The sequence below is a fragment of the Dipodomys merriami genome, unplaced genomic scaffold (assembly GCF_024711535.1).
Source record: "Dipodomys merriami isolate MVZ:Mamm:240054 unplaced genomic scaffold, mDipMer1.0.p SCAF_11, whole genome shotgun sequence".
In the NCBI taxonomy this organism is placed as follows: domain Eukaryota; kingdom Metazoa; phylum Chordata; class Mammalia; order Rodentia; family Heteromyidae; genus Dipodomys; species Dipodomys merriami.
The window spans coordinates 10,575,235-10,602,494 of NW_027202382.1; the positions used below are offsets into that span (position 1 = coordinate 10,575,235).

The 27,260-nt window shown below is 35.4% G+C and overlaps 1 protein-coding gene across 5 annotated transcripts in view; it reads right to left on the reverse strand.

The window, feature by feature from the left end:
- The window catches only part of Lingo2 (leucine rich repeat and Ig domain containing 2), a 1,109,212-nt gene that overhangs the window by 706,895 nt on the left and 375,057 nt on the right, over positions 1 to 27,260 (reverse strand). Inside the window, exon 1 of one of the 5 annotated variants that reach the window (XM_070008461.1) lies at positions 14,917 to 15,004. The exons of the other annotated variants lie outside the window; for them this stretch is intronic. The gene's annotated coding sequence lies outside the window, so the exon portion shown is untranslated. Of the gene's footprint in view, positions 1 to 14,916; positions 15,005 to 27,260 lie in introns of those variants that run through there. 5 annotated transcript variants of the gene reach the window in all.

Sequence of the window (27,260 nt, forward strand, 5' to 3'; positions counted from 1 at the left end):
AAACCTGATGACAAAGGGCAGCAGAAGTAGTACTTTGGGAGGTCTGTTTGAATTCTTGACCTGGTTCAGACCCAGATATGGACTTGGTGGCATAAACATTGAAATCTGTTGTGAAGTGAAGTTAATGTTGGGACAAACATTTGCCACAACTACAGATTGCATTAAGAAAATTCCGAAATGGAAATCAAGAGAAATCAAATTTTTATAGGGGATTTGTGTATACTTAGGGTTTGATATTGCATTATTTGATGCCAGAGGTATAATGCATATTCTGTCCAGAATATTTAGAATAAAGCTCTTATCTGGTACAAAACGTTAGATAGCACACTTAAAAATCATTTTAGAATGATCTATCAAACTATAATTGTTAAATCTCTAAATGTTTGCTATCAAACTGTGTCAAAGGAATGAGACACAGCATGCGATTAAAGAAGATATAATTTTCAGCTAGCTATTATAAGTTAACTGTGTCCACTTACTTATTCAAAGGGTATGTCTTGAGGTTCCTGATGGACTTTTATAATATACGGATTCTTACCAATGCAAATATACTTGGTAGTATAAAATTGAGTATTAAATTGCATATAATATTACTGAAAATTTAATAGCCATGTGAAAAATGACCAATGCAGCAATGATGTATTTTCCCCTCTGATTTGTTAATATATGACCCACAACAGGTGAAGACTGTCAAGTATATGATGGTAGCAGAGGAATTAAATTCTAGGCAGAGGCTCCCAAAGAACTGCAAACTAATGGCTAGTTTAACCCTATTTTCTGGTGTCAAAAGAGCCATTCATTTTGGTGGAATGGGCCCATTTACTGCTTAAAGACACCATGGCACTGAACTGCATTCAAATTAAGGGCAAGTTAAAGAATTTATTTCCCATCAATGCAACTTGATTAAACTGGCCCTTTTTCTGAAAATGTTCAAAAGATTAGGAGAGTCTTTTAAATATGTGTTATGAAGATACAAGACAGGCCTACCAGCAGGAGTTTACATTAGGTGAACAAGAGACAATTTCAATAAGCCTATTATGAGATCTTAGAAAGGAACCCACAGGGCTAAGAATGTAGCTTAGTAGTAGAGCGCTTTCGTAGCATTCATGAAGTCCTAAGTTCAATTCCTCAGTACCACATAAATGGAAAAAGTTGGAAGTGGTGCTGTAACTCAAGTGGTAGAGTGCTAGCCTTGAGCAAAAAAAGCTCAGGAACAGTGCTCAGGCCCAGTTCAAACCCCAGGGCTGGCAAATAATAATCCATAATAAAATAATGAAGAAAAAGACCAGAGATATCCCTCCCCCCAATCTCTCTCACACATTTACCCACAAATGTCCACAGTAATGCTTTCTTCTCACTAAATAATTTCAATTAATATATGAATATATGTAGAAAATATGTATCTGCAGAGTATTCCTTATTCAAAATTGTGATATAAAAGGATAAGATTTGGGTACACATTTTTTTTGTCTGCTTTAATACTGTTCTTGGTGTTTTCATACAATTTCACTACCTCAGCATCTGGAAAAGTATTTTTCAGGTGTTGTAATGTTCATTCACAATGACTGTCATGCAAATATATGATCCAATTGGTTATCCAAGTATGGTCTAATAATCCTTAGACCCTAGTAGTCAATATACAATAATATATCTAAAAGAATGAGAGTTTTATGGACAATGTATAGAATTTTTGGAGTGCTGAATTTTAACAATATATCAGGTATATGGCGAATGAAAGGTGAAGCAGAAGAATAAGAAGATAGCCAATGTTTTAACAGAGAGTCAAAGAACAGAAAAATTGTAGAAGAAATGTGAAAGATGTATTTCAACAATATTAGTAAAAGCTTTAAGGGGGATATGAAAGTTAACAAGATGCTTTTACCTGGCAAAATAATATGTTTAGTGAAGTAAAGCAGGCCCAAAGAGACAAAGGACACATTTTTTTCTTATGTATAGAAGCTAGATTTAGCTTATAAATTTGTGCTTAAATTAATTGGGTGGCATGCAAGTGTACCAAAATGTATTAATTGAATTACAGCAGGTTCAAGGTCAAATAGTGCAATTCCTTAGAAAGACAAAGTCAAATTTCAGCAGAAGGTGAATATTTGAATGGAGTGAAGTGTGGTCCAGGGGAAATGGGTAGTTGAATGAAGAGGAGAGGAAGGGGAGAATGCAGTCAAGAATTCAATATATTTTCTACAAAATTAAGAATAAGGATAGGCGTAGGAAGGAATGGGCAAGAATGTTGAAAGGGGTGACACTGAACAAGATATAGTCATAAACTGCTTTTTTAAATGGCAACTTCTTTGTACAACTGCTTGAAGACATTGTTAAAGATAAAAAGAACATGCTTTTGTGATTGAAGCATCCAGACAAAAAGGTAAAGTAGATCTTCGAAGGTCTTGTTTACTGTCAATTAAGTCATAAATATTCTGAACAATACACCCACATTACATTTTCAGTTTATTCATAAAAAGAAAAAAACGCTCAGGTATCCGATGGGCCAGTTCAGAATGATAGGCCTGGAGATATTAGGGCAATGACAGAAATATGCAAGTTATGTAAGCCATATACTAAGCATACTTTTTGCTTTAATAACCTTTCTTTTCTAGTTATCCCTATTATTATTATATTAGCAATTCTGTATCCTATCAAAACTTAACCTTACAATTTCTTTTTTTTTTTTTTTTTTTTTTGTCGGTCATGGGGTCTGAACTCTGGGCCTGAGCACTGTCCCTCAGCTCTTCAGCTCAAGGATAGCGCCCTACCACTGGAGCCAAAGCGCCACTTCCAGCTTTTTCTGCTTATGTGGTGCTGAGGAATCGAACCCAGGGCCTCATGCATGCAAGGCAAGCACTCTACCACTGAGCCACCTTCCTAGCCACCTTACAATTTCTTGATATCGTACCTTCTCTCCTTCATCATGTGTTAGCCTTGCTTCTCTGACATCTCTCCCTAAGCATTACCTCTTATAACATTCCCATCTTCTAATTTCCTCTGGTTGCCTTTACTTTTCTGGGATTCTCCTTATGCTCTTTGACTAAAACCTGCCTCATTCCATTTCCTTTTTTATGTAGACTACCTGGTCATCTCAGGCTCTCTCTCATTTAGGACCCTTGACCTCTGCCCTTTGCCCTTTAGTTGTTTAGTTGTTGACTGTGTGCAAAGAAATCGTGACTTTCTTTTCTCCATTTCTTCCCATGAAGTCACTGGTGATGCAAAAAATGTTTAAATATTCTATTTCTGCACACCATTATGTATTTATGATCCTCACTCTCTTTTGATCACTCTTCCATCCATCCTTCCTTCCTTCCTTCCTTCCTTCCTTCCTTCCTTCCTTCCTTCCTTCCTTCCTTCCTTCCTTCCTTCCTTCCTTCCTTCCTCTCTTCCTTCCTTCCTCTCTTCCTTCCTTTCTTTGCTTCTTTCTTTCTCTCTTCCTTCTCTTCCTTTCTTCCTTTTTCATTTTCTTCCTTTTTTCCTTCCATCTTCTCTTTCCCTAGAGGAACTGTTATAACCATACCTCTCATTGTTTCTATCAAGTGACTCTGCCACTTCCATTTCCTGTTCTGCAATCACCCTCTAATACCTCCTTACATAAAAATAAAAAGATCAGAGCTTATATGGTGGGAACTCTAAAACTTCCATACTTCCCACTTGTAAATTTATCTTGACTCTGGCAAACTAATTATCTCTCTGCTGATGTGGAGGAGTAGGAATCTCTGAATTTCAAGATGACTTTCACTCTCCATCTGAGAGCACACACGTTTGTTCACACCTATTTGTATTCTCAAGCTCTTCTCTCTTAGTTCCTTTCATTCTCCTCAAAACCAACTATGCACTACTCAAACTTCCCCTAAAGTAATCACTTTCCTTTAAGAAAACCAAATAGGCGTGATGCAGGTGTCTTACACCTGTAATCCTAGCTACTCAGGAGGCTGAGATCTGAGGATGATGGTTGAAAGCCAGCCCAGGCAGGAAAGCCTATTAGACTCTTATCTTCAATTAATCACCAGAAAACCGGAAGTGGCATTGTGGCTTAAGTGGTAGAGTGCTAGCCTTGAGTTAGAGATGAGGGACAGCGCCCAGGCCCAGAGTTCAATCCCCACAACCAATCAAGGGAAAAGGAAAGAAAGTCTTCTCTTTGTGGCTGTCCTTAAACACATGTCAGCAGAAATCACTTTCTTCCCTGTTTGCTCTTCATCTTCTCCCTTCATTTAGTCCCTATACTCCACAGCACTCATCATTGTCCCAAGTCTGCTGAGCCTTTTCAACTTCCCTATACTGTAGTAGAACAATATGTTAACTGGGCTCTGCATTTAATCCCCTGTGAATAGTCCATATTTCTCTATTTCACCCAAGTTTTTTTTTTCTTTAGATTGTCCACAGAACTGTTTAAAATAAAAGCATGTAAAAATTTCTGGTACCTATCAAGTTATTTTTGAGTACTCAATATATTCAGTGTCATAATGATAACCCAAAAGGGATTTTTAAAAAAGTAGCATGGAACATTATTTGACCTGATTGCAATCTGAACATATGACAGAACTTTCTAACTCTTCAAGAATAAATTCACATGTATTTTATCATACTTAATAAAAATTCATATGATTTAATCATTCTAAATATAGTGGCTTCATTGTTTTCCAAGAGTGATTGGGAAGGGGTAATCTGTGTGGCGATTGCAAAATGTGATGCACCTATGGGTAATCTGTGTGGCGATTGCAAAATGTGATGCACCTATGTCCTGTATTTTCTTTGCCCAACAAAAGAATAGGAATACATTTTTTTTACAACATGATTTGTCTTCATCTAGGGAGAATACAAGTTAAAGACACCCAGAGAGATCTATTGGTATATATAATTTCCTAAGACAAGAGCCTATCTGTTGCTCTCCATTAACATTTACATTTTTAGGAAGTAGACTATTTCTTATTAAAATGGATACATGCAATTTCTACTTTGAAATCTAGTGCTTTTCTATTATATATAAAACATTCTAATACACTATTATCTTAAAAAAAGAACATAGCAATTACATAAGCATAGATAAAAGGAAAAAAAATCTATGAAGAAATAAAAACTGGATAACCCAAACTTACTTGTTACATTCCTTTATGTTGGAAAATTGAGCTTATGTGCTCATGTATGCCTATGTCCACACCAATAAAACCACTTAACTTGGTTAATTTTGTAGGACGCAAATTAATTTTCAAATCGTTTTACTCTTTCATCCTTCTATACCTCATAGTATTAAGTCCAAAAATATAAAATATATTTTTGGCTATTATTAAACTAATAATCCTTTTCAAACATGAAATATAATGAAACTTAATATAGTTTAAAGAGATATGGCAAGTCAGTCTATTACCAATTATCAAATAGAAGTATATAAAAGCAATAATTACTTCAAGAATTCATAGAAGAAAAAGAATTTCTTTCTTTGGGAAACTGAATGGAAGTTTCTTTGAAGCATGCATTTTTAAATACAGTGGCACTTTTTTTTTATTTGACCTTAAGGAAATTCTGAGCTGTTTTTTTTTCTGAGACTCAGTCTGCGTGGTTACAGAAGAGTACACACTGTTTCCTTGCAAATTTGGTTTGATAACCACTCCCTCCATGAACTTGAAATAAAACAGTTTAAAAAGTTCAATCTGTCAGTGACATTTCTTTACTGGGTTTAAGACAGAGCTGAAGAGGCAGGTTGTCGTCATCACAGAAGAAATAAATGGCAAGTCAGAAATATATAAGTTAAAACATAGAATTACAAAAAATAATCTGAAATAGAGAAGGTGAAGTTTGGAGCCATCTTTATTTCTCTGTCCTTTAAAGGGCACTAGATATGGACTTTCGTGATGACACTATGGGTTTGAGACATCAACCGCTTCTGGAGATTGTCTCCCCCCCCTCCCCCCGGCTCAACTCAAAAGCATTCAAGATTTCTGAGGAACAATGGGATTCTGATGCCCCCCAGCTCTGTAATAAGTTTTTCACTCTATTCTCTGCTTGGTGGTAATGGCAAAACTGAGATGGTTTGGGGCTGAAACAAATGCAGCAAGCCCTGGTGTCATCCACTATCAAATATCTATATCTATATCTATCTATCTATCTATCTATCTATCTATCTATCTATCTATCTATCTATCTATCTATCTATCTATTTATCTATCTATCTATCTATCTATCTATCTATCTATCTATCTATATGTATATTTGTATATATATAAATAGATTTATAGATTTTGTATATATTATAGGTTTTGTATATATATATAGATTTATATATATTTGTATATCTATCTATCTATCTATACATATATATATATATATATATATATATATATATATATAATTATCCTTACTTTAGGGAAGTACTAGAATCTGCTGAGGAGCTTCTATAAGATACTACTCCTGAGCTTTGCTTCAAACAAATCAAAATCTTGGGTCATGTGTTCAGGCATTTTCTTTTGTTAAAAAGCTCTCCCTGTGATTCTAATATGCACATAGTTTTGTTCAATGCCATATCAAGTCGAGATGGGAACATTCAGTTTACAGATGGGGAGAAATCTTTGCCAGCTAATCACATGACAAGGAATTGCTATCCAGAAGGCACAAAGGCCTGCAACATTCTTCCCTGTAATAAATGGACAAATGAAAGATAGTTCCAAAAAGAAGTACAAATTGCAATAAATACATGAAAAAATATAATCCACATCCTTAGTCACAAAAGAAAATCACCATAAAGAATATTAAACATCACTGACATGCAAACTCACCCCAGTCAGAGTGTCATCACCAAGAAAACAAAGACAAATTTTGACAAAAGATTAGAAAAAAAATCTATTCAAGTCCCTAGGTTTTTATAGCAAATAACAGAACATGCAGAATATGTTACAAACAGGAATGCACACCTTTCCTTGGATCTGATTTCACCCCTAAACTAGCCTTTTGTAAGCTGAATCTGGATTAATTCATCAGCTGAGGAGGAACCATTGTGAGCTAGGGCTGCTCAGCAGGCACAATATTCTGTGATAGCAGCAGCCCTGCTTTTTATTTCATTGCTGGGCTTGTGAGTTAATTTGAATATTTCATTATTTTGTTCCTATTACTTTATGAAAATGAGTAGAAAATGGGAATATAAAGGTGTTAATATTAGTATTAATATAATCAAGTCCAAGATGGCCTGCTGGAGTAGGGCTACAGGGAAAAACTAAAATGAGTGTAATCTACATTGTTTTTCTGATCATGACAGAATAAAATTAAATTTAATAACCAAAACTCAGTAGAGAGGTCCTTGGGTTTAAGCAGCTCAACTATGTAACAAGTGTGAGGGAAATGAATATTATTTTAAAAATACATAGAAATTATTGGGATTATATTCCTGAGTAATTTCTGTAAAAACTAATGCAAATAGCATTGAGATTTTAAAGCTGTCTATATAAAAATGCAAGTTAAATGGATTATTAAACAACTATATCAAGAAATAAGCTTGTCTTGTTCAGAGCAAGTCAGTATTCAATGGGCAGAATGAGGTACGTGGATCACAGGGTCATGACTAGACTGGGCTGTACCTTAGATTATACTTATAAGCCTAACTACTCAGAAGGCTGAGATAAGATCATGAGAAAAGATCCATCCTGGGCAGGAAAGTTCATGAGACACTTATCTCCAGTTAATTAACAAAAACTGCAAGTGATCAAGTGGTAGAGCAGTAGCCTTGAGTGAAAAACTAAGAAACAGTACCTATGCCCCAAATTCAAGCCTCAGTAATGGCAGGAAGGAAGGAAGGAAGGAAGGAAGGAAGGAAAGAAGGAAGGAAGGAAGGAAGGAAGGAAGGAAGGAAGGAAGGAAGGAAGGTAGGAAGGAAGGAAGCAAGTAAGGAAGGAAGGAAGCAAGGAAGCAAGGAAGCAAGGAAGCAAGGAAGCAAGCACGGAAGGAAGCAAGCAAGCAAGGAAGGAAGGGAGGGAGGGAAGAAAGGAGGGAGGGAGGGAGGGAGGAAAGGAGAGAGGGAAGGAGGGAAGGAGAGAGGGAGGGAGAAAGGGAGGGAGGGAGGGAAGAAGAAAGAAAGACAGAAAGAAAGGAGAACAAAAGGAAAAAGAAAGATAAAAGGAAACCTGGGACCTATGTTTCTTTGGGCCTGGCTTACTTCACTTAATATAATTTTTTCCAAGCCTTTCCATTTCCTAACAAATGGGGCAATGTCATTCTTTCTGATGGAGGCATAGAATTCCATTGTGTGTATATACCACATTTTCTTGATCCATTCATCTACTGAGGGGCATCTGGGTTGGTTCCATATCTTAGCTATGGTAAATAATGCTGCAATAAACATAGTTGTGCCGGTAGCTTTAGTATGGTCTTGTTTGTGGTCATTTGAGTAAATGCCCAAAAGTGCAATTGCTGGGTCATAGGGGAGCTCTATTTGGATTCTTTTGAGGTCCCATGGATTTCCTTATTGCAATAACTAGTATATGTCTGAGACAAGCAGAAATGGTCAGATAAGTTGATGTTAAGCGAAATGAACCCCAAGTTAAGGACTCAGATGTTTTTTTTTTCTTTGCTATTGTGTCTAACATATTTATAAGATATTTCTTTGCTGCTTTGTATGTCCCTCCCCCATGGTATAATCCCTGTTTTCACTGTATTTGATGTTGGTATAATTTGTGAAGGAGAAGGGAAAAACAAATTGTTTAAGTAGGGATACAGGTGGACCCATTGCACCAATGAAATGTACAAGATGTTATGTCGAAAATAAAATATACATCTTTGGCAGGGGAGGGGGGAAGATGGGAAGGGATGGGAAGAGGAAACAAAGGAGGAGGCAACAATGCTTGATAAGAAATGCACTCATCACCTTGTTCGTGTAACTGTAACCCCTCTGTACGGTATTTTCACAATAAATAACATTAAAAAGGAAAGATAAAAGGAAAGAAAGACCCCCATATAACAAGGTAAAATGACACATTGGATAATCCTCCACTGAGGAGAACTGATTGGGGAAAAGTAGGATTACCTACTGATCAACAATGTGGATATCAGAATTTCAGTACTAGCTAAAATAATATTATAAATTAATACTTTCAAAGTATTAATTTCTGTATGTTATTAATTAAAGTATGTTAGTTTTAATTTAGATTTCTAAATTCTTTTAAAATGTGAGGATAGAAAAATAAGACATTTCTAGTTGTTTCCTTCAAAAGATATATGCCATCAACTTCTTCATAGGAAGCACACTGATATAAATTAAGAAAGCAGGCAATATGAGATCTGTAAAATACCACAGAGAAGGGGAAGGCAGGGAAACTTCTAGTATGATTGGTAGGAGAGAGACCAGAAGGAGTGTTGTCAATAGCTAAATGAACTAGTAATCTAAATGTAGAAGGGTAACAAAAGAGAGGTATCACTTTAAGAGTTGTCATCTATCAAAGTTAATTAGTCTTTGCAATAACAGCTTGGCAGAATTCAACTTTAAAATATATAGCCCACAAGACAAAGACGATAAATTTGACCTCTACAATACTGAAAACTATTATTGGACAAAAGCCTATGAAAGAACATACAAAAACAAAACAAAAGAAAAACACAAAACAAAACAAAACCCCAAAACTGTAGAATAAAAGGAAATACTAGTATTTAGAATATGTAGAAAAATTTCAAAACTCCATAGTATAAATGAGTCGATAGATTCACTAAATGTAACTGTGGTATAAGAAGTGATTATATATAAAACAGTCAGATGAATTAAGTTCTAGATGTTCAGCAATAGGCCCCACTAGAGAAATGTAGACTAAAATGCACAATGTGTTATCAGTAGAGATCACTCAGAATAGTTTAAATGAAGGTGGGCACTGGTAGCTCACACCTGTCATCCTAGCTACCCAGGAGACTGAGATCTGAAGATCGAAGTTCAAAGCCAGCCTGGGCAGGAAAGTTAGACTCTTACCCCCAGTAAACCATCAGGAAAACCAGAAGTAGCACTGTAGCTCAAAATGGTAGAGTGCTAGCCTTGAGCAAAAGAGCTGAGGACAGCACTCAGACCCTGAGTTCAAATTCCAGGACTGACAAAAAATAGTTTAAATAAGAAACATGAACAACACCAAATCCTAGATTAAGACAGTGACAATGTGGATCACTCCTACACTGTGGTTGAAAACATTGAATAAATACTATGAAAAGCAGTCTGGCACTTATAAAATTAAACATATAACTGCCATAAGAGCTAAGAATTTTACCTCCAAAATATTATCAAAAAAGCAGGTAAACAAATCCACAGGGTTTCATCTGTTGTGGGCCAGACCACTAAACCTACATCTTCTTCAATGGATAAATGACTCCACAATCCATAGTACATTCATACCATTGAATAAAAGAGAAAAAACAATTAATATGCATGACAATAACTTGGGAAAAATCTCCAGGAGAAGATACCAACTGAAATAAAAAAATTCCATCCCCAAAGGTTTCATATTTCAATACTTTAAAATAATTTAAAAAATGGAGAATAGGTTAATAATGGCCAGGGTGCAAGAAATCTAGAAAGAGGATTGAGTATGGTTATCAAAGAATAACTCAAAGGAGAGTAGGGGTGTTGCACTGCTGTGATTTGACTCTTTGGATGAGTAGAAAAACCTACAGCCTTAACAAACTGTACAGAATTAAATGTACACACATAGAACAACAAGTAATGTTAAGGCAAAAATGGAAAACACTAAATATCCATGCAAACAATCTGTAATATCATATTCTGTGGCTTTATTAGATGTTATTACTGGGAGATGGATTAGGAGTACATGATATATCTGTATTATATTTACCACTGTACATGAGTCTATAATAATGTCAATGAACTCTTTAAAAAAAAGAAAAAAAATAATTCATATTAGTGTTAATTGTATTATAACTCTGACTCTAAAGTTGAAAATGATATAATTTCAAATCTGATTGCATCCTAACTTAATCTCCAGCCACCAAGATTCTAGAAAATGTTGTCCCTGGAATAAGGACAGGGTAGAACAACTGCTTTCTAAAAGGCCACCCAAATTCTGATCTCTGATCAATGTTTGAAAAACTGATGCCCAGGATATAATTAAAATTTGATGCCCAACTCTTGCACTGACTTGGGCACTGAGGAGGAAAATCATCACTAAGCCTCACTCCACATAGGCAGAAGGAAATGATACACCCATGCCAGTTCATTAGAAAACCACAACACAACAACATGGCATGATTTCTCTGGACCTACAACCTACCATTTTTATTTAAAGAGGGCATCTTATAAGAAGATATGATGGAGAATAACTACCAACAGTCAAAGGGGATGGAAAAGTGAGCCAAGTGTGTGAAAGGGGTCAAAGAGGTTGCAGAACTGATTCAAACAGGGTGTTTGGGCCAAAAGGAATGACATTGAGCTCACAAGATGTTCTCTTGCCAGGAAATTCAAATTATAACCTGAAGAAGAGATAACTAGTCAATGAAATTAAAAAAATAAAAAGAAGAGCCAATGAAAGGTAGCTTAACGTATGGTATAATTCCTAGTCCTAACTCTAGCTGGTTATAATCTGACCCTTGGCTCTCTCTTGTGGCATCCTAATATATCTTTGTTTCTCCTCAAAATAAAATAAAATAAAACATGAAAAAATCAATGCCCAAGATTCTGTGCAACTGCTGTGCTTATTTATATTTTTATTGAAATTCTGGAATCCCTGAGTCAATACATATTCTAGACTATTTGACAACTGAGATGGAAAATTACTTATATAAATAATTATATAACAAGTTTCACAGCATTTCAAAAATTAATAAAAAAAGCCACTGAATGTTTACCACAATAAGATTCTTCAAAGCACATAAAGAAATATTTAAGAACATGGAAATCTCAAATGACCAAAAAAACCCAAAAAGAATTATTGTCACTACATTGTAGACAAAAGGGACAGAATATGTTAAAGGAACATAAACTATATATGGTGGAAATTTACATTTTTAAAAGCAACCAAAACATCTTCTAATAATAAGGAAATATAACAAAAATAGCACAACTCTTCAGGCATATTAAGTAGCAGATACACCATAGCTGGATATAGAATCAGTGAGCTAGTTAGTAAATTTAAGGTTATAAATTATGTGATCCAGGAAGAGGTAGGCATTGTGAATGAGAGCAAACAAAGGCTTAAGGAACAATTGATTATTCCCAGCCTTATTTTCTTCTTACACATTAGTTTATCTGAGAGGAAGTCAGATGTGAAAAGATACAAACCATGTTTGGCTCTAAACAGATATGACTGCCATATTTTCAGCTAGAGTAAGGTTATATCACTTTCAGAAAAATCCCACATCAAAAAATATCATAGAAAATTGATGGTGACATTAAGTGCACTTAGGGACATTGGTGAGTACCCCATCTCTGGCCCCTTTGTCATCCTTCTGCAATTTCAGGTTAGAGCTCTGTCCCTGCTTGCCTAAGACATTCACCATAGGACACCCTGTGTGATCCAACTCACCCTTCCTATCTAAAATTGTGAGGGCTGCCAGGGAGTGGGAACCAACCCACCTCCTTCTCTATCACTTCTGTGATAACTGTCATTATTCATTAACCTCAGTACCTCATACATGAAGCAGATGTACACGCTCCACACTCCTCCTAGGTAGATTTTCGCTTCCTCTCTCTCTCTCTCTCTCTCTCTCTCTCTCTCTCTCTCTCTCTCTCTCTCTCTCTCTCTCTCTCTCTCTCTCTCTCTCTCTCTCTCTCTCCCCCTTGCTCTCACTCTCTCTTTCTCACTCTCTTTCACACACACACACACACACATTATCTGTATTTATCTCTGCAGGAGTTTAGAAGTAAGAACTAACATGGCAGGGTGACAGGCTAGTGGGATCAATCAGTGGCAGTTCTGTCACTTTCCTAAGATCACAAAACTGCCAAGTCTTTGAACCAGAACTCAAATGCAAGTCGGAAGCCTCTATACTATTGTTTGTTTATTTTTAAATCCAGAATTTATTTTTTTTGCTAGTGCATTTACAATTGAGGAACGAGGAAGGAAAATAAATCTTCAGTGGGCATTCACTGAATTTTGACAACTATTGAACTGTATGAACCTAACCTAATGACTGAAGAAGCATTCCCTTTTACCTTAGTCGGGATTATCCTGGTATTGTTTGTGAAGTCTAGGCTCAGCTGGTTGGATGGATCTGGATTGGCTCAGGAGATGCACATATAAGCTTCCCAATAGCCTTGAGCTTCCTGAGGGCTCACACATCTGGCAACAGAGCTCCCAGGATTCTAGACACTGGGGCCTGCGTGGCTCTCCTTTTCCCTCCTTCTTCATATCCTTCAGTATCTTACTCATTCTTGTTCTAGATTACTTCCATTTTGTGGAGACTAGCCCTAGCATCCTTGCATAGCATCTCAGGAAAGAGAGAGTAAACATTAGGAATTGTAAGCCTCTGAACTCTGCAAGGTAATACTTTCCCAGTGCCATTTATACTGCCTACTATGGATCTGCACAAGTTTGAAGGCAAGTCCAGACTCAGTATATATAGGGACATAAGCAAACCATTCTATACTCTTCTTTGCCACAAGTTAAATGAGGTAAAGATCTGAAGGAGTTGGAGAGAACAAAGCATTCTTTCTCCACTTGGCATGGCATCTTAGTAGCAGAGATTGATGAAGTTCAAAGTGAAGGTTTGCAGAGTCATTTCTTCAATTAATTATAAAATTTAAATATTAAATTAACATTTATGCACTAATATTTATTAATAGTATTTTATGCACTTAATTATCAACCTTTAAAAATTATAGAAATATTATGTTTGATGGTTTATTACTTGGAAATGTTTTCTTTGGTCTTTAAAGATACTTAACAAACATTTCATATTATGACTAGTCCCACTAGATTGTACCATACATGTCCTAAAATTGCATATAAAGTTATTATAATTACTTAAAATTAAAGTTTGGTAGTTGAGAAATTCCATACTTCTTTTATATCAGTGTATCTTTTCTAATAATGGCCACTATTATAATTAAGTATACTGAAAACTTTAAAAGTACATTTCACATATTCTTTTGAAATGTATGATCTGTAATGACATTCTTTTAATTATCACATCTACTTTCCTACTGTAAGTAAAAAACAAAATCTTGGCATTAAAAATCTTGTCAGAGAGCTTCTAGATGTTATTAAGCAATCACATATTAGAAGAAGAAATATAAACTAATATCTATCAAAATGATAAGAGGCTTAGACAATAATTAAAGAGTGCAAAGTTTCCTGTCTATAGTCACAGGAAATGTGATTCTTGTTTTTGTTATCATTACTGAGCTGTGTGGATGAAGATGTCCTATGAAAAATTAAAATGTCATAAAAAGACAATGCACGTAAACAACTGGGTCAACAGTTCATGATGCACAGCTGCACACACACTGAAGAAGAGATGTTCTGAGCTTGGCCACGGCTGACATCCTTATTCTAGCTAAAGCAACTACATAGGAATCACACTTGGCTCTGTCAGGACTTGCCTTGTGTGTTCATCATGAACACACAGTGCCTATTTTTTATTAAAGCTCAAAGCTAGAAAAAGGATAACACAGGGGTAAGACCAATAGTTTCCGCTGCCTGAAATCAGGCTTATTGTATTGTGAGTTTGCTAAGACTTACTTGGTCACTTGCCTAGGTCAGCTTACACATAATATACAGAGTCAGTGTAATGGGAATTTTTGTGTTTAGGAGCCATAACATTGCAGAAAGCGCCATCTTTTCCTTAAGTGGCAAAGCTGTCCACACACATTTTATAACATCTCCTGACCCTGTTTCTGCATTGATAGACACCTCATGAGGTTCTTGTGATGATTAAATATTAGAAAACACCAGTAACTTGCTTATGAATATTGAGTGAATATTGTTAAGATAGAAAACATACCTTCTCTTCTTAGAATATAAAGGTTGGATTCTAGGTCCTTGTGGTAACTTGCCACAAAATGATTCCCAAGGATTATGCCTTCTTCAATTCAGGCCTTGAATGTCCCTATGTATACTGAATCTGGATTGGCCTTCAAGCTTGTGCAGATCCATAGTATAAATGGCAGTGGGAAAGCACTACCTTGAAGCGATGCTAGGGCCAGTCTCCACAAAGTGGAAGTAATCTAGAACAAGAATGAGTAAGATCTTGAAGGATATGAAGAAGGAGGAAAACGGAGGGACATGCAGGCCCCAGTGTCTAGAATCCTGGGAGCTCTGTTGCCAGATGTGTGATAGATACTGGAGCCTTCAGGAAGCTCAAGGCTATTGGGAAGCTTATGTGTGAGCCTCTTGAGCATCTCAGGGAGCCAATGCTGATCAATCTGATGAGCTGAGCCTCGACTTCACAAACAATACTATGCCAGACATGGATATGTTCTGTTACTGACTTTGGGGGATAGCTTTTCACAGTAGTAGTTAGCTGGAATACTTTTCTGCAGTATTGTTTTACAATCCTTACATTAGTTAAGAGTTAACCAAGGTACAGAGAGTAACCACAGTAAAACACAGCAAAATGTAAATTCTACCAAGGCTCCTACGTGGCCAAGGGCAACACGTGTGATTCCTTCCCCAGTGGCACTTCTGTACTTATTTCCACTATCATTTTTTTCCTTCTTGAATTAACAATTCTAACTCTCAGCTTATATTCAAGGGTTTTATTTTTATTTTCTTTTCAGGTATCTTTATGGAATCTGACTCAAATTATTTATTCTCCTTGAGGTTCTTGTTACCAATGAAATAAGCTCAGTAAGTAAGGCAAGGGGTCATTAGAAGCTGAATGCATACCTTAAATCACATTTGATAAAAATAAGGAAAAGGAAACAATCTAAAGGGGACATTTATATGGATGCACTTGGAGTGGATATCTATTTGAGTTTCATCTACTTGACATCAATATCACCTAATGATCGCAATAATTAATCATTTCTTATGGCCTAATATTCAAGTTATAGAATGTCTGCCTAGCAAGTACAGCAACCCTGTGTTCAAACCTCAGTGCATAAAACAACAACAACATATAATTTGCTCCTTTGGAATTTCCTCTCAGCAACTAGAAAATAAGTATTACAACCTAATAACTTTTCCCTTTATTCTACCCAGGACATACTGAGTTCTTACATATAGACTTCCTTCCCAGAGCTTGAGTTGTAAATTCCAACTGAAGACAAGAATGAATTAATTCCACTTCCACTACTGAAGCCATACTGGGAAGCAATTCCAATTAGTAAAGACTTCTATCTTTGTCAATTGTGTCATGCTTATCTTGAAGATTAAGAATTAACTTCACTTCCTATATCTTGAATCAATTATCTCTCTCCCTTCTCTTTATCTCTTTCCCTAAGCCAGAGACCATATTAATATAAATACTCATTTGAATGAGTTTTTAAATGACTGATAACCTTCAATATCAACAACCTATAACTAAAACTATACATCCAGCCAAGCAAACAATATACAAAGCTTGGATTAAACATGCTGTTCATGAAGCCTATGATGCTTTCAAGAAATTAGGACTATTTGATTAAAAATAACACCAATTTCTCAATCACAAAGCTAGATAATACTGCTAATAAAATCTGACAGCAGCAAATCACTTCATCAGTAACTACATGCCAATCTTACTTATGAGCACACAATACCCTACATAGGATCAAATCCTGGAAATACTCTAAAAATAATAGATTATACCAACATTTGATTTATCCTTGGAATGAAGGGGAGATTTAAATTTAGAAAATCTGTTAATATAAAATTTCATATCAAAGGTCAAAGAGACAAACAGCAGAATAATGTCAGTGGTGTCTAGTTGAAAGCAGAGGGTTTTTTTTCCAGGACAGGAGAGATTCTTGACAAAATATACTATACACTGTTTAAAAATTAGCTTCCATTAGCTAAAGGTCAAACTTAGTTTCTTACAATGGAAAATTATTGTGTAGAATCAAAAGCCAATGACATACTTATAAGGAATTATTTCGCATATCTTTTTGTCACTTTGAATGCAGTCTCGATTTCCAAATTTCCTGTTTACACTTGATTTGAAAAAAATGACAATTTTATTGTCTTTCCATTTAAATATATTCTGTAGTCTCAAAAGCGATACAGAATAAAGTGTTTCTAAGATTTGCTGTTTCCTACTGGATGAAAGCCATCATCATTGAGTAACTTTTTAAAAATGAACTAAAACAAAGGCCAGCATAAATTTTACAATCTAGAAAACAGCCATGTGACTCACACAAGTAATCCTGGCTACTTAGAAGGCTGAAATCTCAGGATCATTGTTCAAAGCCAGCCCAGGCAGGAAAGTCCTTGTAAATCTTATAGCCAAAACCACCCCAAAACAAACAAATAAAAAACCCAGAAATGGAGTTATAGCTCAAGTGGTAATGTTAGTCTTGAGCAGAATAGCTAAAGCTCTGAGTTTAAGTCCCAGGACCAGCACAAAAAAAATCAAGAAATAAGAATTTTAAATTAACATTTTACTATTAATCTGTGTTCATTTAGCTAAAATAGAAAAATAGCAGGGGCGGAGGGGGGGTAGTTGTGGAGCTGAGAGGAAAGGGATGGTAGGGGGAAAACAAAGGTGGAGGCAACAATGCTCAATAGGAAATGCACTCATTACCTTGCTCATGTAACTGTAACCCCTCTGTACAACATTTTTACAATAAAAACCTACAAAAAAAGAAAGATAGCAATGTAGGAATATTGTAGGCAGACAACACTTATTCAGTTGTATACATATGTATGTATGTATGTATGTATCCATGTATGTAGGTAGGTATATTATTATTTATTGGTTATAGGGACAGAACTCAGGTCCTTACATATGTTAGGAAAGCATTTCAGCAATGAGCTATATATCCTACACCCTATTCTAAGAACATCAACTGAAAATCGATTTGGAAAATAAGTGAAAGTTTATAAGAAGTGAAAGTCATGATTTGGTAAGATGAATATTATAAAATCTATACAGTAATTGATACATCCAAACATGTAAGTTCTGTGGAAAAAGTCACAAAGAAAAGTACATCAAGAAGAATTCAGAGAATCAATTTCCTCAGAGATTATTTTTCTAAAGTTACAATGAGCCCACAACATCTTCAAATATTATAAAACTGTAATAACTATAACCCTATTTTTTCAGAAAGAGATAAAATGTCCAAAGATGAGTTGAATGCCTAAACAAATTCTGTATGTTAAATAATAAAGTATATGAAAGTAGCACTTCAAATAATTAAAAATGGGAATGGCATCCAGTAAATTGGATGAACACAATTTAAGTAGAATTTGAATATAGCATCCACACACATACATTTCAAAGGAATTCAAGAAAAAAAAGATGGAAAAAGTAAAATGAACTTTAAAGATATTTAATATTTATTCTTGGAGTTGGATTTTTCTTTGTAAAACACAGAAGCAATTTTTTTACAAAAAAAGAAAACAACAGAACTCTGGTCAATAATTTATAAAAATATGTGTATGATTAAAAATAGCATATTATATTGGTAAATAATAAAGACAATTGGGGCTGGGAAGATGGCTCAGCAATAGAGTGCTTGTCTTGGATGCAGAAGGCCCTGAGTTCAATTCCTCAGCACCACATAAGAAGAAAAAGCTGGAAGTGGCGCTGGGGCTCAAGTGGTAAAGCACTAGCCTTGAGCTGAAGAGCTGAGGGACAGCACTCAGGCCCAGAGTTCAGGCTCCATGACTGACAAACAAAAAAAAAATTGAGAAAAATGTATGTGATGCTGCTGCACAATTTTGAATAAAGATTACTGTAGGAAGGTTCTGATTTTTTAAAGGAAAAGTATAGTTTTGGCATTATTTCAGAGTTAAATGTATCTATTTCCATTAAAATCTCTAAATTATGTAATTCAATTTTTTATACCTACAAATTTGTCCAGGTCTATGATCTTGAATACTCACCAAGACTATATGATTCTTTTTATTATGAGAAACACAATAGTGAGACAATTCACTGATTGTACCAATTAATCCACTTAAGAAATACAATTTTATATATTTATACGACTGTCACTATCATTGTATTCTTGTTAAAAGTAGCCTTGTCTACTAGCAGTTAATCCCAGAGTATCCTTCCTTCTATTCTATCCAGACAGACCTCAGCCCTAAAAACCACACAAACCTAAATTTAAACTTTATCCATATAATTTTGCCTAAAACAGAAAATCATAGAATCATATGACATGTGATATTATTTCCTAAGATTGAATTACTTTCCTTTTTTATTTTACTTTACCATTAAAAAAATTGAGACAGATATGTCTTATTTTTTATTTTAAATATTTTTTTCTTTTTTTCTTTTTATTAGTGTGGCAATACCATACAGAGGGGTTACAATTACATGGGCAAGATAATGAGTACATTTCTTATCAAGCATTGCTGCCTCCTCCTTTGTTTCCCCATACCATCCCTTCTCCTCTCCATGCCCCCACCCCCACACCCCCCTACCACCACCCCCACATTGCCAAAGTTGTAAAGTTCATTTTTGACATAATGACTTGTACATCTCATTGTTGTAATGGGTCCACCTGTATCCCTATTTAAGCAGTTTGTTTTTTCCCTTCCCCTCCACAAATTATATCAACATCAAATACAGTAAAAGCAGGGGTTATACCCTGGGGGAGGTACATACATACAAAGCAACAAAGAAATCATCTTATAAATATGTTGGAAACAATCATAAAAAAGAAAAAAATCATTTGAATCTTGTTTTTTTTTGTTGTGGTGGTTTTTGTTTTGGTTGGTCGTGAGGCTTGAACTCTGGGCTTGGGCACTGTACTTGCGCTCTTCAGCTCAAAGCGAGTGCCCTACCTCTTGAGCCACAGCAACACATCCGGTATTCTAGTGGATTTTTAGCTATTTGTTATAAATGGAAATTCCCATTATTTTTGGAATGTCCATTGATATTACATAAAAATACAGTTGGTTGGGGTTTTTTTTCAAATTTTTTGAGATGCTTTATTAGTTTCAATAGGTTTTTTTAATGTATTGTTTACAATTTTATCTACACATTAGTAGACAAATTAATCAAATGAATCAATTAATCAAATAATGCTTTCCCTTTCCTTCCTTTCTTTTCTTTTCCTTTGTTTATTTAATGTTTCTCTTTTTTTGGTTTGAGCTAAGTGCTATGCACTGATCCTCTTTCTTGGCTGTCAATTTATTGCTTGAATCACATCACCAGCCCTTTTTTAAAATTTTTTCTTTTTTTCTTTTTTAGTAGTTATATTTTTGGAAATGAGTCTAGTAAAATATGCTGCCAAATCTGCCTTCATACTTCAATCCTCCATATTATAGCCTCTTGAGTTGTCTGGGTTACTGGCATAAGCCACTGCCTCTTTTTTGGTGTGTGTGTGTGTGTGTGTGTGTGTGTGTGTGTGTGTGTGTGTGTGTGTGTGTGTGTGACTGAATTAACTATATTGGTAAGGCCATCCACTGTAATGTTAAATAAAATGGTAATAGTGAAAGTCCTAGGCTTGTGTTGAACTTGAATAACACAGTCCAACACCATTAGGTAAGATGTAACACCTCTGATAAGGTTGACAATCTCCCTTCCATTTCTTGTGGCATAGTTTGTCGGGTTTTTATTTTTATAAGTGTCTGCTGAAATGCTGGTGTGTTTTTGTCCTTTAATTCTAGTAGTAGTATATATGAGATGACTGAATCCTAGATATTAAGAAACTTGCTTGTCCAGAATAAATTCTAGAGAGATGTGTTACATAATTTTATCTGAGTATTATAGCTAGATTTTACTTGCTAATAATTAAGGATAGTTGCATCCATATTCACAGAAGATAAAGATCTCTAGTTTACTTTGTTAGTTCTTTTATTGGTCTGATTTTGATATTATTAAAACTGTGATCTTGGAATGTAAGTTAGGAAATTTCTACACCTTTTCTATTTTTTTGGAAATATTAGTGGAGTTTTAATTGCAATTTTTCTTTGAATGTAGAATGTTTCTGAGCATTGTCTTTTTGTTCAGTGAAGTTTTTAATTTGTTAATTTAATTTAATCTCTCTCCTTGTTAAAAATGCATCAGCATTTTAATACTATGTCTGTTTTGGCAGTTCATTTTCCCATGAAAATGATGTTCTTTTCAATTCTGACTGTAGTCATTTTAGTCTCTAAATTTGCTTGGCTATTCTCATTAAATTTTTTGTGAATTTTATTTACATTTTAAGGCAATGATCCTCATATTGTTTAGCTTTATTGTTTTATTCCTATTTCTTTATTTTCTAGGTTTTTATGTTTGAATTATATGCAGCTTGGTTCTTCTTTTGCCTGCTTTATTATGGTTGAAGCTTAATTTAGGAAGTGTAGCTTTTCTCCATTTTTAACCTATGTATTTATAGCTCAAACTCTCCATTGGAGCCTTGATCTAGCTGAATCCCTTCAGTTTTTATATATTCAATTTCATAGTCTTTCACCCAAGAGTATTTCCTAATTTCCCTCAGGAGACACTCTCCTTTTACCAATTTTATTTAAGAGTGAGTATATGATTTAATTTTCATATTTGTGAGAATTTCTTCCTGCTTTTCAGTTCTCCTTTCCCTTCCATCATTACAGGCAGATGGGCTTTGTATGGCTCTGAGACTCTTAGATTATTGAATAGGTTTCTTCTAGAAAGCATGTCAGAGCTCAGCATAGAATCCTCAGAACACACCCTGTGTTCCTCACAATAAGTACACTGCAGCTGTGGACAGGAGTTTTTACAAATATTACCTTTAGTTGCTTTATAGCATTATTTGTTATTACAGTTTTTAAGCTGCCTTTTTTGGGCTAGGGATTCTATTTATTGTAAAAATGGCATTTAAACATCTAATTATTATAGATAATTTTTAAATTGTTTTTACCTTAAAACATGCCATCTTTTAGCTTATTTATTTATGATGAGTTCTTATGTGTTACCCAAAGGGATTTCAAATTTATGATATGCCTTTCCTGAATTCTGGATAACTGGGATTACAGAAATGCATCCATATGTCTATCTGATGACATTTTAATATCCAATTATTATTGTTGAACTGCCAGTTTCTACATTAAATCAGGTCAGCTTTTAGCTTTTTCTCCCCTGTGTGTAGTGATATTATTAGGGCTTGAACTAAGTGTCTCACTCTGAATTGCGGGTCTTGTTCAGAGCTAGTGCTATACCTTATGAACCACACTTACTGTCAGATGTCTTGTCAGTCAATTAGAGATGTAGCCTTGTGGACATCATTGAACTGTTAGCCTCCAGGTCTCAGGAGTCCTCCAGTCTCAGGTAGGACTACATGAATAAGCTACCAATGCCTGGAGACTGCTCTCCTTATTTTATTTTTTTTGTTGGTCCTGACCCCTGAACTCTGGGCCTGGATGCTCAAGTGGTAGGCTAGCCCTCTACCACTTAAGCCACTGCACCACTTCTGGCTTTTTCTGCTTATATGGTGCTGAGGAATAGAACCCAGGGCCTCATGCATGCACTCTACCACTGAGCCACCTTCCCAGCCTCTCCCTATTTTTAATAGTCTTTTAACCTTTATGCCTAAGACATTAATTTGTATAGCATCAGTACAAGTACTAAAGAATTTTTAATTTGATTGTGTATTAATACTTATTGATGAGTTTTATACTTACAATTGGTGATGATGAGCTTCATCAGTTTGTTTGTGTGGGAAACTATTTAGTTCTCTCTCACTTCTGCAAGCCAGCTTTGATGGGCACAATATGTTTGATTGCCAGTTATTTGTTTGTTTATTTGTTTTCTCTTCTGCATTTTAAATATATCTTACTGTTTCCCAGGTCTCTAAAGCATCTGCTTTAGAAATCTTGTAGTTCTGCTGAAACTCATTGATGTATGATTTATTTATCTATCTGGCTGCTTTCAATATTTCCTTGTCCTTGATTCTTGGCAATTTGATCATCTCTTGGCTGGTTGAAGTTCATGGAGACCATTGACCTTTCTGAGCCTAGATGCTTATACTTACCCTGTATTTAAAATTTATATCTATTATAAATTACATGAGAAATAAAGCCACATGAACAGCCTTGTTCTTTATGGCCTTATCCACCATAGCCAAGGAATGGAAACTGCCCTGATGCCCCTCTGTGGATGAATGGATCAAGAAAACATGTTATATATACACAATGGAAGTCGAGCGCTGGTGGCTCACACCTATAATCCTAGCTACTCAGGAGGCTGAGATCTGAGGATTGAGGTTCAAAGCCAGACTGGGCAGGAAAGTCCATGACACTCTCATCTCCAATTAACCACCAGAAAACTGGAAGTGGTGCTGTGGCTCAAGTGGTTGAGTACTCACCTTGAGCTGAAGAACTCAGGGACAGCACCCAGGCAGAATTCAAGCTCTACAACCGACAAAGAGAGAAAGAGAGAGAGAAACACACACACACACACACACACACACACACACACACACACACACACACACACACACGCACACACACACACACAGAGACAGACACAGAGACAGAGACAGAGGAGGATACACAATGGAATTTACTCATCCATTAGGAAGAATGTAGTGACATTATTTGTAAAGAAATGAGAAATGAATGAAACTGGAAAATTACATGTTAAGTACATAAGTAGGACCAAAGACACATATCTTCTCTTATAGGTGGATGCTAGAACTAATTTACAAATGTAAAAATGAACACTTAAGGGATTGTATGCAAACGTACACATATGTATTAACCGAAATATGGCATTTGCAATGGGGAATTCAAGCAGTGTAATTCCTTAGAAAATTAACTCACAGTCCAACAAAACGAATACCAGGAAACTATAACTTGAAAGGTGTGGGATGAGTGGGATCAGGAAGAGGGGGCTGGGCAGGAAAGGGGGACAATGCAATCGTAATATTCAATGTGGAGCGGGTCTGGGTTTGGAGGAAGGGGGGAGAACGATGAAAGGAGTGGCACTGATCAAGTTGCACTGTACTCGTAAGATGATTGGTTGTATGGTAACTCTTTTGTGAAAATATTTCATGAGAATAAAAATATAATGTGAAAAATGATTTTACAAGCTAGGCACCGGGCTCAATCATGTAATCCTACTTACTCAGGAGGCTGAGATCTGAGCATTGTGGTTCTAAAGCCAGACCTGGCTTTTTCTTATCTCCAATAAATTACTCAGAAAAAGCCAGAGATGGTGCTGTGCTTCAAGTAGTAGAGTGCTAGCCTTAAGTACAAAGAGGCTCAGGGATAGTGCCCAGGCCCTGAGTTCAAGCCCCAGGTCTGGCCAAAATTAATAATAATAATAATAATAATAATAATAATTTGAAAATTATATCCCTTTAAAAATTAACACATATATTTCTTATCTTTAATAATCATGTTAAAGTAAAATAGTAATATGTGATGCTGAAACTCACTGTTAGCTTTTACTTCTATGAAATTCAAAGATGTTATCTAACCTACTTTTTTGGAAGATCAAACCAAAATAATAAGTAAAGTCCCAGCAAAGTGCTTGGCATGTATTAAACACAGGCAGAGAGTAACAATAGTTGATATTCAGGACAGTAAGCTCTGGAGTCTATTAGCCTATACTTGAGCCCTGATCTGACTCTTTACTGGATCTATTGCCTATGCTCTATTTTTTCTTTGTAAAATGAAAAAAAATTATGTCTTCTCAGAATAGTTATGAATTGAGTTACTTTATATTGAACATTTAAGGAAGTATTAATATATATAGTATCTTCCCCCAAAATACTAGCCCTTATCATATTTTTATTGGATAAGCCTAACTTTGTCCTAATTGACGATAAGTTTAGAAGGTATCCTTCAAAAGAAAGCTGTTTGGTATATGGTTTGATCAAAAGCCATGAATGTGAAATAAAAATATGTATCCATAATATTTTTATTTCCAAAAGTAGTTATAAATACTTGTACTTTACACATGGTGGCAACTGCCACTAACTTCATAGTGGAGAAGAAAGGGAAAGTTCAGGCATAAAATGGCTTTGTCAGAGTAATTAAATACTTGGTTGATAATGAAGACAGTGATTATATTCATGTTGAGGACTATGGCGATACCTTTCCATTGGAGTAATCTTTCCACTAATTTTGACACTTAATTCTAAACATCTTTATAACATCTCCAATCAAGAGAAAATAAGCCAAAAGGAATGTAGATGTTTACGAGCCCTAATAATACATTTCAGTTGAATCCCCGTTTCCCCCAAGATGAGAAAATGTGTGCTGAATGTAACTGCACTTGATTTTCACTGTGCAGTTTCTGGGAAATTAATTAGCTACAATGATTAAAAATAATCCACAGAGATTCAGTTTGTTAGAATAATTCCTGAAAATTAGAGTTTTTCAGCCAACAGCTTTATCTTATTCAGAAAGAATGTGTATTTTGAATACAAGAAAAAAGGGAACAAATGACATGGAAACCACTTACCATTGTTAAAAAATGATTCCTTACTAAAATACTGTTTTGTCTGAAAAGGAAGACACTCACAAATGCTTTCCATTACTTCACTAGATTGCTGTTGAATACATTGTTCTTAATACTCGGATTTTCAGGAACTCATCAGAATCTTTTTTTTTTTCCTATGAATACTATTAAATTTGCTTGAGAGGCTCCTAGAGGGTTTGTTTGTGTTGTTGCTGTTCTTACTGCTGAATAAAATTGGGCAATTTTATGGACTCATTAAGATAACGTATGTTTAATTATGTTCTTTTAGCAAAAAAAATTCCTCCAACCTTTTAGCAGAAATATATACTAAATTGATAAAAATAAAGATGTAAACACTATAAGACTAAAAATAAATCACAACTAAAACTGATAAAGAACTAGATGCTACTAATTACCATGGTAATTGTTAATGTTTATTCAAATTGCATTTTTATAAGTAGTCATTCTCAAGAACTATTTGGATATAATTGTGAACTGAAGACTCATTTTTGCCTATTTTATTTGCTGATGTATTAATTATTACACACAAGTAACATAGATGAAATCACTTATTTCTTGCGCTGAGATTAAAAGTGCTACAGACCTTCAAAGCTGGCTGTCATATAATCTGCCTTTCCTGTGTGACTTTTATTTTTCACCCTTTTCAATGGGCATCTCCTACTAGTTTCATGTTTGACCTCAACATTTCATGTGTGCCTCAGATTCAGGACTGTGCTCAAATATATCTTCGAAAAACCCTTCCTGGCCTGGGAAGGTGGCTCAGTGGTAGAGTGCTTGCCTTGCATGCATGAGGCCCTGGGTTTGATTCCTCAGCACCACATAAGCAGAATAATCCAGAAGTGGTGCTATGGCTCAAGTGGTAGAGCACTAGCCTTGAGCTGAAAACTCAGGGACAATGCCCAGACCCAGAGTTCAGGCCCACGACTGACAAAAAAAAAACCCAAACAAACAAACAAAAGAAAACCTTCCTTCTGGAAAATATCCCCACTTTTCCTTAATTTGCAGAGCTTTTAATTGTACCATAAAAACAATTTCAACATTCTGCTCACACATGCCCACCTCTGAATTTAAGAATGTGACTTTGACTTGAAAACTACACTTGATTTTAGGCAAAATACCAAGAAGTAATATGACTTGTAATCCACTGGAACTATAAAGCAAGTGATGGACTTTGAGCTGGTAGGGATTTTATCCTACAAATCAGAATTTACATATTTACTTTTACCAATCAGAGGACCCATAGAACACTAAACCACTTCGTTTGCAAGTCACATTTTATCAAGGTGCAAATCATATTGCCTGTAGTTACAACTAGCTGGCTCCAATTTAGCCACTGTAACTATGATCAATCTGTAACCGATACCTAGGAAGAACTAGCCTATCGTTTTTTTACTTCATGATTTTTACTTTTCTGAAAACATAAACATTTTAATTTTTGACTCTACTTGGAAATAAACGTTAAACTTTTTATTTTACTGTAAAGATTCTGTGCAGAAGGGTACAGTTACATGAGTAAGGCAATGAGTACTTTTCTTATCAAGCATTGTTACCCACCCCTTTCTGTTCTCCCACAATCCTTAACCTCTCCCACCTCCCTCTCCCCCTCCAAGAGGTTGTATAGTTCAGTTCCAATATACTGTCCTGTGGGTATCATTATTGCAATGGGTCATCCTGTGTCCTTGTTTCAGCATTTTGTTATTCCCCTTCCCCTCTCCAAATTATACAAATGTATATACAAGATGCAGGGTAGCAAAATCAAGTTCAGTGACAACAGAAGATATACCATTGGGGGAAGAACATACAAA